Below are 16,197 nucleotides of genomic sequence, written 5' to 3'. Positions count from 1 at the left end.
TTTCCAAAGTTTCGCATGCAGTTGCATTCGGGGATTAAACGTCTCAACGTTTCAGTCTGTTGGGGAAGTTTGCTTGTTTCACTGAGTGGCATACTGCTGACGAAGTACACTGAAGTACCCGTGATTAACGGAGGCTACACCATCAGTTTGTGTGTGATGCCACTGCGTTGTGTTCTATTCCGTACTCAAGTTGTATTAATAGACAAGCAACTTCACAACTGGCATTCAGCTGGGGTCAATGTATTTCAACAATCTCAGTTTTCTTGTCATCACTTGTATCATTTCGGTATTCGTCATGTAAAGAATGTATTCTTAGACATTGCTTTCTATCAACTGACATTTTCACTGACATTTCGCGAAATGGAAGATCAAGTTGTCCATTGATTCTCTGAACGAATTATTAAACAACGAATGCCAGCTGGACATTTCAGTTCACTTATTTGGTTGGAATCACAGAAAAAGGGCTGAACAAAGACGTTGCTATCCCTTAGTCTCTTAGACATCCACTCATTCACCGATTCCTCTGTTTGTCTGGTAAAGAAGTGACGCTCTCGTGTTTCGATTACTACGATAAATCGGCAAATTCGTAACGAAAATCATGACTCGATAATAACAAATGGCCTTTTATTCTCCTTTACACTTGGAGAGCGTGATTTATACCCTTATTTCTTCCCTTTTCGCCCACTGTATCTGAGGCAACTGGGAAAACCCGCCCCCGAGGGAGTGAGTAAGTGCAGTACGACTGATGTTAGAGACAAAAGTATGGAATGGGTGATATAGCTAACAAGCAAAGTTCTGGAAACAGTTTGACACGACTGTGGGAATGGTGCACAGAGTTTCTGAAATCCAGGTGGAGATTGGAAACCCCTTGGATTACACTTTGTTGAAAAAACAAAACTACTTTTTCTCACAGCTCTCTCTCTCCCTCTCTCCTCACTACTAGACTGTCCCAATTGTGGGTGAGTTGTGCTGAAAACAAATACTCACTTTATCACTAGTGACGAATCCAATCAAAGTTTATCGGCGTGATTCGCAATATTATTGAGGAATTAAGGTACTCGATTGTCCCAAGAACTTAACTTTTCCATTTCACTTCACGATGGCGCAATAATTTCGGGCGCAGTCAGAATAATATTCGAATATAAACCCTGATGTTCGCCCAGAAATGATGAATAATAAACACGTTGAGCAACACGACGAGCAAAATTACCAACAGGGAAGTTAACAATGACTACAATGATCCATTCATACAAAACATCATAACACAAGTACAAGTTTATTATCAAAATCCCGCATTAAAGCCCGCACAAAAGTAGCTCTTCATTCCCATTTATTGCGATAAGGGTGATTCATCTCATATTCTGTGAAAGAAAAATAAATTTCCATCCTCAACGGGCAAATTCTCTTTATGACGCAGTGTATCTTCATTACCATTAAAAAAACCCTTCGTTACCAGTCCTATAAATAAGCAATCGCATAATGGCAACTGTAATGAAGACCCACCAGTCTGTATTCACCCTTTTCACCCCTTTTATTTTTTTACTAGCAATGATGCGCAACATTCCGACAAAACTCATTAAGTAAAAATGATGCCTCGTAAAATATGTCGTCTACTTCTCAACTGCATTCTGCCCCCACCGAGAGGGCGGAAAGATATGAGATAATGGAGGAGAGAAATATATACGGTTGGAGAGAATGCAAGGAGGAGGAAAAGTGGGTGTGCTTTCAAACGCTCGTCCATTGTTACACGAAAATTTAATACCCAGGGCTTTTGCACACGTATTACATACCTATATACCAAGGCGAGAGACTCCTTCAGAGCTTATATTGGATTATTCCACACTCAGTCGCCTGATACTCGACTCTTCACTGCTTAATTTTTTCCCCGTCGTTTCATTTTTCTTCTCTTCTTCATTCTCCTCACCATCTTTTCCTTCATCTCAGCAAAATGCGGATGCTTTTATTTCTAAGGCACTTCAACTGAAATCGTCACGACTTCAAGATGAAAATTAGAGAACCGGAGTGACTCGCCGAAGCGAGGGATAACTCCCCGGGAACAATAAATGAGATGAAAAATGGTAAATGTTTCGTGGATACGACTATCATGTTTCAAACATTGAGGAACAAGTTGGATTTTCCGGGTCTGGCTGGCATTTGTGGTGCTTTCAGTTCCAGGAAGAAAGGGCGGATGAATGGAGATTGAACGTTAATGGTTGAGTAATACTTGGGAGCAAACAGAAATTGTGAAAGGCTTTGCGTTATTCCCTGTTACAGTTGATGAACCGATTATGCCCCGGGCTCGCTGCTCCTGGAGGGCTGTATGACACTGACGCTGTGCACACCAATTTCTTCAAATTTTTCACATCAATACATCACATCATCAGCAGTTCGAGTCTCTGAGTTTTTCCCCGAAAATTCCTCTACCTCCACCGGATCCGAAAACGTAACTCGTTAAATTTCAAAGATTCGTACCGGATGTTTCCGCCGAGAATGTTTCACCGAGTACAAAATTGGAAGAAGCTCGAACAAAAAAAAACTGGTAAACTATTCCTCGAATTCACCCTCACCATGAATTTTTCCACTGAAAAAAACTCGGAGAACTGTCGAAAGCTCGAAAGTCCTTTTCCCCTCATTCTTCCAACATCAGACAAATATTTAACCCGAGGAATTCTCGTCCCTCATGCATTTCCGCGTGAGTCAATTGTCCTCGGCAAACAGTTGACCATGTGGAAACAATGGCAAATGCTCACGGGATTTGAAATCTTCAAGTAATCCTCTATAATGCAACATCATCCCGAAGCCCTAGAATAGCACCAGTCTTGACGCGGTTAATTCGATAAAACGTGACGGTTACTCATACCCTCTCGACCCTGTCTGCACTGCACAAAAGTGTCGCAAAATATTTCTCCCCACTAGTTTTCTGTATAAACGCAGGTTCTTCTCATTTCTCTACCATCTCACTCGAGTACATCGATTTTACGACTAGAGGGGAAACAGCTCACACTGCGCACACCATGATAAAACCGGGGAGGAGAACCAAGAAAATCGAGGAATGAGGCTTGAGAGTGAGATATATCCATACATGTCTGGCAGTTTCCAGGGGTTTTCATTTACTATTTTCTCCTGAAAATTTTAACGTCGGGGAAATAATTATGTCCAGATGATTTTTTATATTCGTGAGAAGGGGCTTCGCATATTCCGGGAATAGAGAAAAAATAATAATCAAATATGGCTTTACTCTTATTCAAAATATTTTTGCATATCTTTACGTTCGATCTCTCAAATAGGATGAATTTTTTTCAGTCTCGTTGAACAGTATAAATAGCGTATGCGCGTCAAAGTCGTGAAAGGTATTGAAAACGAGTCGAACTTTACAGTAGATAAGCCCATTTTGAGATGTACTAACCTGGGACATTTCCGAAATATAAAAGGCCCCCTATGCAACTCGTCCATTCCATACGATGCGTTTTCGCGAAACATAAAAACGAAATAGATCTGTTCTCACACGTATTTCAGGGAATAACAAAAAACAGGAAATATCCTATCTGCAAGTAGCGTTCCACCTTGAGCTATTGCTATCAGAAACGTTTTATTTTTTTCAATAAACTCGAAAAATAACTTTTTAAGTAATGCCAGCGTTGAAAAAGTTTGATCGTTTTTGAGAAACTATAAATTTTGATGTATCATTCGCGGAACAGGTAAAAAATATAACCTTGAAAGTTATAACAATTGTGTGTGAGTGGTGTGAAGAAAACGTATGATTGTATACTGTATGAAATGGAATGGAAGTGTCCGGGGAATTTACTAGGTTTTCCTGTTAAATATGTTCATACATGTGAGGCTGATAAGAAAAAAATATACTCGCACATGTCAGCCGTTTTTTAGGAACTTTCATTGGCTATATTCCGCTAGAAATACAAACACGAGGGGAATAGTAATGACCAGACAAATCGGTCCATTTATATACATTTACAGGGCTCACATTCGATACCACGTTTTTTTCTTTAGAAAAGATATGAGAGAAGGTATCGATGTCATAACACGTAGCAAGGAAAATTTACAACCTTTTTTTTAACTTTATTTCCATCTAGTCCATTTTCCCCCTCCAAAGTATCGAAATAAAAAAAAAACTGATGAAAAATGAATTCTTTGCCCTCGATATACTGAACTAAACATTTCCCCGATATTTCAATAGCAGATATTTTTCCCATAAATCTGGAATAAAAGGAGCTTTCATTCAAGTCCCACCACACATTCACAAATAATAAAAACGAACCGTTAAATTAATCGGCCGCATCTGCGGCGTAATAACTCTGGGTGATCCACCTGGCGAATAGAGATATGATGGAGATGAATGCCGAACGACCATTTTGTATGCTTCTTTCTGATATAAAAATCGGGGTACGATGCATCGGTAGCTTTTTTTTTTCTGTGGTTGGTAAAATGTGGCTTACAAGCACCGAGCGTGCAGCGATATTTTGCAGCGGTGTAATTCAGGCTTACAAGCGCTTGGACATTTATCGTACCCTCGAGTTCCTCTAGTCAATCTCTTCAGCCGGCCGGGTAGCCAGCCCTACGCCCTCCATCCGTTTTTTCTTTTTTTTTTTCGTACTTCGTATCTACGGGGAAACAACGAGCTAGCGTGCTTTATGGATAATTCGAGCTATACCTAAACTGATAGTGAGCCCGGAAATACAGGGGGAATAAATTGTAGTTGAGCCTAATTGGTCTTGTCGCATTTTTTTTTTGCTTCGCACCCAAAAAACGACTACCCAATCGATTTTTGTTTAGTGCACATAATATTAGCACCTTTTAGAAGGATATTATGAGTGCGGTATTGGAAAAATTTTGATGAATTTTTGGTAGACACATAATGAATTGGATTTAAGAATATCGATAGGACTTGGACGATTTTTCGACTCAAAAATTAAATAATTGAAAGAAAATTAACTCTGCAGTGTCATTTACTCTAACATACGAAAACTACTCGAATATTCTTGAACGATTTTACAGCTGCACTGCTGAATTTACGAACACGAAACCATAAATGACGTCAATTATCATGTTCAGCATACTTTGCACTTCAACTTCGCTTTATGAAGACTAAAATAACCTTCATAAAGCGTAAACAATGGGTTCTTAATCGTAATTGATGTTTACATTCTCTATGTGGTTCTTTGAAAAACATGTGATTGGCAGAATGATTTTTTTCCACAAAACCGTACCCCCTATCTACAAAAAAATGCAGTTACACTTTTTTTGTTGTGCAATCGTAGAGACAACGAAGAAAAACCAACGGAATCCGAAAACTCGAGATGAAATTTCGCGAATCTAAGGCTGAAAAAAATATGAAAAAGTGAACAGTGCTCATGTTAGGAAAGCGTCAGTGGCAGTGGACTAATTTTGGAGACTGAGGAGAGGGTGAGGGCTTTGGGTATACATATACATGGCGTGCGATCCGGAAGGAAAGACGCCCTTGGTCGGTACAAGTAGAACAATAGAGCGCCAGAGAGGCAATAACGGTTCTAGTAGAATAGAGACACTGCCACGGATTCCCATTCACCTCTTGTTCGCATGAGACCCGGTTGAGAGCACTACTTCTGCAATACAGTTTACCATCCTCCCCCTTCACCCTCACCCACGTTCTACCCGCCCTCCTCTTAATTTCGTTGATCTTCCTGACCATCGGTATTTCCCACGTGAATTGGCGGCGCCGGAATGCGAATTCGACGATTCGAGGCTTCCTAAATTGTTTTGGAATGGATAATGGATGGATATCATCAGGTACCAGATACGATTTCTCTGCCGGCGAGAATTCTTATAGAAACTTTCAAGACGAACGAGGAATCTTCGATTCCGGATCGATACGTGGGAAGAATATAAAGTGAAGAATTACGATGTGAGAATCAACCAATTTGGTTCATCCGAGTACATTGGCAATTTCTTAGAATGTTAACATTTATACAAAAATCAATTTTGAAAATGTTTCAAAAATATTTACAAGAAGATTTTCTTCTGCTGGATAAAAACAGTCTGAAGTTTTTTTTAAGACACGTGATACTGAATTTTAACTTCAACTTTTGCCAAGGATGCTTCTCTATGACATAATTTTTCTTCCTGAGACTTCTCTCTGTGAAAAGCACAGCACAGCTAGTGTTTCTTATCTTGAATTTAAAATTAAATTTCTCTGTCCCTGAAAGAAAACCTTCACTATTCCTCAATCTTGTTAAGCTCTTAAAGAAAAAAAAATTGTACCCGAAGGAAAATTTTTACATTCAAAGAAAACGATAAGTAATAATTTCCATTGAGAATAGAATGAATGTCATGTCACTGTCACGACAATAATCCAATGAAGCTGACATTCAGAAATATTATATAAAATTCGTTGCATAAATCGTCTTGAAGAACGTGCCAGCATTTTCTTTTCCACCGACAAAAGTATCAGTCTGGGAAGCCCTCTTTTTCTCTACATTTCTTTCCATTTCTATTTCATCCTTTCTTCCCTCAGCCGTACATATATACAATGGCATTTCGAAACCCGGTGATTTTTCCAAACTACCGCGAGGAGACATCCACATCAGACAAAAACCTGACCAGAGGTGTGAGGAAGAAAAGTAGTTCCATCTTCTATTTGTTTTTCTCCTGGTTTCACGTATTGTCACAGCAGTAGAATTTCATTTTTCCATTTATTTTTTTCCACTCGGTAAATAGATACCCGGGGATTTTCAATGTTCTTCGGATCGAGGAAAAATCCAGGATTTTCCCCTAAAATGAGAATCTAGGATATTATGGGACCTAGTGCCTTCCGTATGGCTTCATTCAAGAGATCGACATCCAAATATGTCTTATCAGTTAACTTTTTGATGATTTAAATATTCCGCCTCGTTCGAAATCGATCGAGTTGATATCCTGCATAATTTTGCAAATGAAAACATTTTTTAAATTAAAGTCATTAAGCATAAACTACATGTTTCAAGTAAATGTCTTCTAGACACTAGAAATTTGTTCTCTCAGTGAATGTATTTATGGATTTTCCATATCATTCTGAATGGAAAAGTCTGGTTTTCTCTTTAAATGATGTTAAAAATACCATGCTATGTCAATATCAGGACTGGCTGGCAGTTTAAAGAGGATTATAGGAAAAAACTGAGAGTTGAAAAATCAACAGAGATGATATACTCCACATCCTCCTCCTCTCAGTGAATGAGAAAAAAAGGAAATGCCTCTTTGCATTTAACACTATCACAGCAGTTGTCCGTGAGACTGAAGGAAATCTCCCGTCATTAAAATATGCGGAAATTAAAAACCCTAAATACACACTCGTTGACCCGCAAACATGGCCGCGGAAGTGGTGGAGGATATTAGAACAAAAAATTCAAGTAATAAAAAATGAAAACCGAAGTAAATCCTAAGGACTAGAATTGAGTGGTGCGGAGGGAGTGCCAAGGGATAAAATGCACCGAACAGAGGGTAATAGGGTGCTACAGGATATACCAGGGTCGAGTGCCCCAGGGTCCACAACGGTAGTGAGTGAGAGCAAAGTAAAGTGCCCGAGCTCAACACAGTCTTCAGTAAAAAAACGAAACTACCTCGTCGTCGCGTAGGGATTTCATACACAACAGACACATTACAGATATATAATACATAACCAGAAGCGATTTTAAAGTTTCGTATTGAATGGAATACTCTTGTACACAGAAAACGTCGCAAAGTTCCACTCATGCGAATAGTTGCCTCGGGGGAATTTTTCCATTTTGCAAAATCCAACTGCAGTAGATACTTCTTTATATTTTTATGTTCGTTCCAACGTGCCAGCTTCTCAACATATCGATGCAGTAAATGTAATCAGAGAGGCGAGAAAGAAAAGGGTAGGGGTAGAAGATGTTTCCTTTAATTTTTTTTTCACAGCGAAAAAAAAATGATTTTCAGGCATTTATTGATTGCATGGAGAGAAATCTTTGATAGTAGGGTATCATCAATGATACTATCTTCCTATTCCGGTACATAAAATGAAAAATATGTGAACCTCATGACAGTTAAATCCGACCTGACAGAGACAAGCTCACCCTAAATTCAATCAAAAAATTTCAACGTAGAAAAAGTTGCTCATTTTAATTTTCCATCCCCCAAGGAACTCCATCATTCAAAACCAGTCCACGACTCACTAAAACCTATATCTCAATAAATATACATCATCTTCAAATGAATTCAAATGTAACTTCAACTCCAGACGTGAGGGACGATAAGAAGTTGCGACAAGAAGCATAAAATTACCGTCAATTTCATTCCTGGAACGCTTTCGCCAGATGTGTGGTAAAATCCACTGGTAAAGCTCTGACCATCTCAACTGCAGAGGGACCGCCATGACGGATAAGCTCCCCATACGTTCATTCATCTTGAGATAAAACGTAGAGTCCACTTCAGGCGTGAGCTATCGTCCAAGAGAACTAAGATAAAACGAAAAATATCCACTCATCCATTGTGAGATGACACCGACAATGAGTTAAAGAATGACCTCTCAGGTCCATGAATAATAAAAAAATATATGAATAAAAGAAACGATGCTCAAAAAGGACTGAAGGTCAGAGGTTGAAGGGGAGTTATCAAGAGCGAATAAAAATAGCAGAAGAGCTGTTACTTATTGACTGAATCCAGAGACTGAAAAACATAATACCGGATGGAAGAAATTCTGGCAAAATGCGCCCCTGGCACGAAACACTCCGATTATCATAAAGTTTTACTCAGGGGGAAGGACAAACCCTAGTGAACTGAGTCACAATGATTTTTCTATCTTCTAATTGCACGCAGACACTCTATACGTTGTTACGTGTTACCAGGGAGACATGAGATCGATGAAATTCGAGTTTTAATGATTCATTGCATCGTTGTTCTACAGCGGTTTGGAGATAAGTGCCCTGGCATTTGTAATTAAACATTAACGGTTTCATCCAGGCACCATTTGTTCCTACATTCTGGATAAATTTCGCGTTTCAGCGATTTTCCCTTACAAAGCGGCACTTGCTAACGCACGCATCACCCGAATGCCATTCGCCAAATAATTTTCACTTCAAAATTCTATGGCATGTGCGCGTTGAAAATCACGTGGAATGCTGAGATAAATATTTTATCAGGAAAATAGAGACATTAAATCCCGGAACAATTACGCGGGAGAACATAAACATAAAGAAAAATATGCTTTTCATATTTTTCCAATTTAACCCTTCGTTACGCACGTCCATTGGGCTGTGAACTTTAAAATAATTCAAAAATTTCAGACATTCCATTTTGTTGAATAAAAGGTACTGAAAATTTCGAACCGGTTGACAGAAACGCGAGCGGTTTTGATAATAGAGTTAACACTAGGGGACGAATTTGCAATTCAGATACAGTGGGGTTTTTTGCCTTCGCAAAAGCCATGCAGACGATGATGATTTTTCATTCTATGAAAAAGTCATGAGATTCGAATATGAGGACTTGAAATGACTTTCCATAAGATCATTTGATCAATGCATACAGCAAGAAATCCGTCTTGGTAACAGGTTGGAGATATTAGAGTTTATCGAATTATTTCGAGGTCAATGCACTTTTTGGAATTAAATTTAATTTACAAACGACTCAGGCGACGTAATGGATTTGTATGAAAATCCATTCCTTATTTATAGACGTAAGCGCCTTACTAATCTAATAGATATCATGAGTTCTCTGAATATGAGTTATTTTCAACTGCTTAGTGACTGTTATTTAATCCATCGAGAAAAATTAACTACTTGTCAAGTGTTTTTTTTTTAAATCTAAAACACAAGACGATTACCAAATGGTACGGTCCCAATTCCTATTTAATTTTTCTCTCCATGTCAAGTAACAGAATTCAACTTATCCATGGAATCATTCGCTAATGAGCTTGAATCAATGGCACTAGTCATTAAAATGACCACAGTCATTGCAACGGGGAGTCAATCACCATTCTCATTGTCAATCATCGAAAGCCGAGCTGACTCATACCCACCCATCAGTTCATTACCCGTAATTGCCACTGTGAATATTCAAACTGAAACCCAATGTCTATCGACACAAGCAAGAACGCCGGAAAAAATCTCAAATGAGTGTAGCAGTATTGCGTGCTAAAAATGAAGATACAGTCATGCAATACCGAAAATGAATGTATAACGATCAATACCCGTGTCGTTTCTGTTCAGAATGAAGTAAAAAAGAAAAATTGAAGTTTCAGATTTACCAGTGAGTGACGCGGTCACGCGATTAGTTAGCAGCCAGTGTAGCCCGGGTTTTCCTTTTTTTTCATTATTTTTCACACTCCGTCCTGCAGCAGCGGTGCACACGCTCGATTAAACTGTGGTGTCGCCTCGTTATATCATGTAACCATCGTCGCCACTGCTGAAACCGCGGAAATCTGCAAAAAGAAAAAATGCCAAAGCCCTTTTTATGATCGAAGTCTCATGAAATTCGCCCACGACCACACAACATTCTCATCCATTTAGCATTTTTTAATTATCTAAGGAAAAATCATTTGTGACATTGGGAAAATCTCAATTGCATGTCACACGAAGGCTTTACTTGATAGATACAGGAAATTACGTTTTGAAAAATTGCACAACCTGTGTCGAAGAACAACAACAACATCGAATCAGAAATATTCAAGTTAAAATGGAACTGCAATGTTAAGTGTCATGTCAAAATGAAAGTTCATTTAGTTATTTGTCTCGTGAATGAGACTTCCATTTATGATTATCATTTGTACAGGAAGATTTGCCATAAGGGATATAGGGCAAAATAATACTTGAAGGTTGCGTCATATTTTTATGATTATTACTCCAGCAGCGGAGACCCGAAGAGACAAGAAAGAGAATGAAAATTTAGGGACAAAAGATTATCGTCCCGGAGTTCGTATACATCGATAATATTGATAACACTCCCCAAAATTCAAGATAACCATTATAATCTCAAATACAACTAGGAAAGATCCATTAGAAAACGCCAGAAAAGTTTAATCTCCTGTTACTAATATTTTTTTGTGTATTCACACATGAAAAATAATAGAGAAAATACGGCGCGTTGGTGAGTGCCCGGAGAAGGTTTATACCTTCTATAGGCCATTAGAAACTTCCACATTATGGCATCATTACGCCGAAGTTTTATGGAAGAATCTCACGCAACAACCCAATTAACTCTTTTCAGTGACAACCCTTGCCACCCCCAGCCCTCGAATAAGGCAGTTGTTCCCGAACGGAACATGAAATTTTGAATCTAATACATTGCAAACACGTTCAGAAATATCAACGATAAGTTCCCCTGCACAGACTAACATAGCACACGGAAAAATTTTCAATAAACATTATCGAGATAATCGTGTTTTACATTAATTATTCAAGGAGCATTACCACACCGTTCAGTAGAATATCTCGACTGATTAATTAAAGTTATCTATCTTCTGATCCAACAGTTTGGCCACATTCCCCAATTTTTTTCTTACGCAAATTGCTCTTTAATCCGAGAAGTTAATTGCTACTGTGAATATGATTTTTTGGCAACTCCCTTGTAGTGAAAATTATCATTAAAATTAATCTCAGTGCATGACACACATTTTTGGTAATTCCATTCAAACTGAAATAAAAAAATAATCCGAAGTCTCACAGCAATAAATACACAACTTTGGCCGAGTTTAGCGTGACCTCCTCAGGGTTACCTTGTCACTCCTCCCTCAACCCCATTAGTCCAAGTCACCAATCTTTTTCCTATTTACCCTTCCATTTGTAGTTCCAGCCTAATTCATGGTATCGCATGTATTCATCAGGGGGTAACCAAATACACTGGGCTCAATATCAATCGAATTCCACTGTGATATTTATGGGCACATTGTAATGGAATGCTCGGAGTGACACAGATTCACGCTTGCGTCAGCCTCTGCAGGGTACATATAGGTACATGTGTCGCATTGACCTTCTGAGATTTTTCCCCAAAAAAGTAAAACGTCGATTGCCGCGGGGCCCGCGACCCACCCAACGCAAGCCACCTAACCGTTACTTTTTGGCTCATTATGATTTTTCCTAATTTTATCAATGGTTCCTCTTTGCCGCTGTGTCCATTTACTGGTTAGATGAGCCTACAGACTCGCCTTAAAACCCCCAACTTCTTCATGTCTCATAATATTTCATCCCTTTGCCATAGAAAATAAAAAAAATCGGTAAAATATGAGGGCTTCTCTTTCTATTCCAAAGATGAAAAAAAACCAATTGCGAAGTGGAAAGGGGGGGAATCGATGGGGGAAGCGGAAATCTAATGTTCTCAACGTTCAAATGGCCTAGGATACAGGAAGCACGGGGGATGGAGATGCAGGGGACTCCTTGAAGAGAAGAAATTGAGTTACATTTGAGAGCCCTGGTGATACCCATCCCCTTGGCTTTCGTGAGTTAAATTAAACCACGTGACTAACTTCTCACGTGATACGAAATCAAGAGCGCACATTGGCCGGTGGTATACTGGGTATAAAAGCCGGTCTCGACAGATGTAGCAAATGGAGGGGCGGATTTTACTGCCCATACATCTGACGAACTCAGCCGGCAATCGTCCAGTAGACGCACGACACTCGGCCCGATATCACGCCGGTTTTATTTCACATGACCACTCACTCGCACATGAAAATTACTTATGAATTACTTATGAATATTTTGGAGAAAAAGAAATAATTTCATGAAGTGATGAACATTTTTATTTACTCTAGAAGTGAATAAGGGAATCAAATAACTGGATGAAGTGCAACTCGGAAAGGGTTGTTTTCTCATTTTGAAATTTTTTCGTCTGTTTTGTGTTTCAGCGAGAGTGTTTTTAATGCACATTGCGCTTTTGTGACTTCCATTTTAATTGTACCAACTGGTGCAGTGATTACGGGAGTTGAATACATTCCGTGTATTTGATATTGCAACGCGGGTGATTCAAAGTGGCCACCGGCTGTTATTTATTTCACGTACAGTAGTGACTGAGTGTTTGAAGGATTTCGCCTGGATTTTTACACAGAGCAACGGTGTACGTGTTTGGACTTGAAAATTGGGGTTCACGGACAGGGCAAGTGGTGGAGGAAAATACTGAATACGTTGTACAAGTGAATTATTGTTTGTTGATTAGTCAAAGATGGTGGGCTGAGCGGTAACTACGGTTCGTTGAATGGTTTCTTGGGATTACACTTTTAGATATTAGTGTTGAAAAAAATTATATTTCATAGATGGTTCATGAATTTATAAGATAATATTGAGAGGTGGACAAAGTGGGCCATTTTTAATCACCTTTAATTCGTGATATGTTTATTTTGACCAGCGATAGTGGTATCTGGTTAGTCGGGATGATGAAACTTTGGAGATCTTGATCATTTTTGTAAACAGGTTGTTGGATGTATTAGAAAATGACGCAATAAATTTCAGATGTCCTAGGGAAACTTTAACAATTGTAGTAATTTTTGAATGGCTAGTTAGGGAAGAGGTTCAATGAGATACTGATGATTGCACCCTTCTCACTACATTATCGATGCATCAGGAATATAGGAAAAATGGGGATATTACTACCGTCTCATATGTCCAAATTTTCTACTAGCCCAGCATGGGTTTAGAAGTAATACACTCTTATCGTCCGTCAATTGACTGAAATAAATGCTGATTAAATTCCACAGCCATGACTCGAGCTCCAAAATTATCGGTAATTTTTTTTAAAGTTCCCTGCATGAGAATCAAGTTCCAATGGAATATTTTCTAGCGAAAAATTGAACTTGGGTGATTCTTGAGAATTTAAGGGTGGTACAATCCCGTGGAGAAACTTTCTCCTGGACCAGACGAATTTGCACATGTCGGAAAAATATTTGTGCGCCCCTAAAATCACTTGAATTGAATATTCCGTTGGTGTCTTCTCCACTGGTTTTAACTTTACTTCAAGGAAAAACTGGTAAATTTTGCAGGAAAATTCTACCCATTTTTCTTTATACGACAAAGTTATAGGAAAATCGACAAGATACTCAAAAAAATCCAAATAAAATTGTCTGTGATTAAAATATTAATGATTAAATTTACGTGATTACATTGAAAATTGATTTAGCGCTGTATGTAATTAGTATGGGGTACCTTTGATTAATTTTCACTGTCATTTGACTGATCGAAGGCAATCGCATTACCCAATTGAAATTGATCGACCATTCCCTTGCATTGCAATGAATACGCGCCCGAAATTCATAATTGAGTATTGATTCCTAGCAAATGTCTCATTAAAATTGCTGATTATCGTTTCCGATTCTCCGGGTTGTATCATCGTAATAGTAGGAAAATGAAAAAAATATCACTGCAATTAACTCTGCATTTTCCGTTCCGAATAAATCACAGTTCTGATGGAAACATAATTGGTATGGAATTATATATTGAAATAATGAAAGTTCAGCGAGTTGCACATAATTCATTATCGTTCACATTGCGATTAATTGATGGAATTCTGCAGATGGACAGAGCAAAAATGAGTTCTGTTGAAAAATGATAATCCCTCGGAAAGATCTTTTGTTGTTTATTCAGTACAGATGCTTGATATGCATTTCAAATGGTCAAATGACTTCTGCTATGGTGTTTATGTCTTTCATTGGCTGCTGGGGTTTAATTGAACTCTGCCAATTTCAGATAATCGTCGATCACAAGCACTTCATTTTGCCAATTAATTCCCGCAACGCAATAGCCGGATGAGCAATCGTGTAAATCAATTCGATAATTGCCTTTGACGAATTTCCCACTGATTCAATCTCATTGGTACACGTAAAAACTCAATGGTCCATACTGTTTCAATAAAATGTCACTTACACTCGAGAGCAACTCAACCCTGAAAAATCAGTGAAGCAGATGCCTACGGAAATACAAATCTCATCCCGAATGCCCGTTGTGAGAATTTCAATGCATCAATTTTCTAATACAGCTATTCAGGTACATAATGCGTACATGGGGGTAGGGGTTTTCGGTGGAAGCATGTCAGTAGACATACATTTTGCTTTAAAGCGTACAAACCCAACGGCTATTACCATTGTGCGGTGATTGTGGCTGGTGCGGCTGTAGCCAGTCGTCTATAGAATGTCAGTATCCACGGGTTAGTGTTAGAGATAGCCAGAGTCAGGTACAGATACAGCTACGAGTGTAAACTGAGAAAACAGAGAGAGCATAAATGTTGCCACCGGTGTCGCATACATTCAACAACCACGAGACATTCCGTTTTGTGCAGAAACGACAAACGCTTTGGGAAAGGAAATAAACGTGAACAGTCGAATCCAATTACCCTTGTCAGACCGGTAAAAAGTCATTTCCACCCAATATGGCAATATTGTTATCCTTTCAGTGCATCATCTTTTGTGTGAAACTGAAAATGAGGAGAAATGTACTCAGAGAAACTCCAGTCGTCCCTAGCGAATATTGTGAATTATTGAAAAGCAGTCAATTGAGTGTAATTTTAGTGTAAATCCTATGTGCACTAAATAGATATATATGTATATGTATATGCTGCTGTTGCAGGAAATTTCACTCTATATTCTTGCACTGAGAGGAAAAATTCACTTTTCCGAAAAGATTCACTTATGCAAAATTGTTATTCTCCACGAGAATAATTTCACTATTTGAAATAAATGTGATTGGGTGCATTACAGTTACATTTTCCCCCAGTGTAATAATTCTTTTTAAAATTTAAATTATCTTCTGTCAAATTTTCAAGTACAAACATTTGTTATTAAACTGAGAATAATTTAAAAAATGTTATTGTAATTTCTGGTGGAAAAACCGCTTGAATTTCTTGTCAGAAGAATATTTGATTGGCAGAATTATATTTTTCCCTCTGTGTATGAAAATTAATTTAAAGTATTTGAAGAATTCTCTATCTTTATTCATGACTATTCCCTTCACCATTCCGGGTTCCTGGTGTTTGAGCGAGCGAGAGCAGGGGGAAATGAAAAAGGATAAATCTGGATTTAATATACCCAGTTCGTTGAACGTGACACGTGAAAATTAATGCTATCGTGATTCAAGTGTATGAGTTATACGTACTGAAAAGTTGCCATACACTGCCCGTTAATACCTTCTATCCACGTTATCCTGGTTCATATCATTAAACTCAGGAGTGTTACGATCGAGCGAGAACGAGGAATTCAATTATTTATTTCTTAGAAAAAATCCCATCTCG

The 16,197-nt window shown here is 38.4% G+C and overlaps 2 protein-coding genes across 5 annotated transcripts in view; one reads left to right on the top strand and one right to left on the bottom strand.

Annotated features, from left to right (window-relative positions):
• LOC135172874 (single-stranded DNA-binding protein 3) overlaps nt 1–16,197 on the bottom strand; it is an 81,078-nt gene that overhangs the window by 51,727 nt on the left and 13,154 nt on the right. Inside the window, exon 2 of the mRNA XM_064139337.1 lies at nt 10,235–10,408. The gene's annotated coding sequence lies outside the window, so the exon portion shown is untranslated. The remainder of the gene's footprint in view (nt 1–10,234; nt 10,409–16,197) is intronic.
• LOC135172876 (galactosylgalactosylxylosylprotein 3-beta-glucuronosyltransferase P) overlaps nt 1–16,197 on the top strand; it is a 29,668-nt gene that overhangs the window by 3,961 nt on the left and 9,510 nt on the right. The window contains exon 1 of one of the 4 annotated variants that reach the window (XM_064139348.1): nt 5,401–5,421. The exons of 1 other annotated variant lie outside the window; for it this stretch is intronic. The gene's annotated coding sequence lies outside the window, so the exon portion shown is untranslated. Of the gene's footprint in view, nt 1–5,400; nt 5,422–12,576; nt 13,168–16,197 lie in introns of those variants that run through there. 2 more of the 4 variants (XM_064139349.1, XM_064139347.1) reach the window with 2 other exon arrangements.

Source organism: Diachasmimorpha longicaudata, chromosome 2 (genome assembly GCF_034640455.1).
Source record: "Diachasmimorpha longicaudata isolate KC_UGA_2023 chromosome 2, iyDiaLong2, whole genome shotgun sequence".
In the NCBI taxonomy this organism is placed as follows: Eukaryota; Metazoa; Arthropoda; class Insecta; order Hymenoptera; family Braconidae; genus Diachasmimorpha; species Diachasmimorpha longicaudata.
This window is presented reverse-complemented; position numbering and strand designations above follow the sequence as displayed.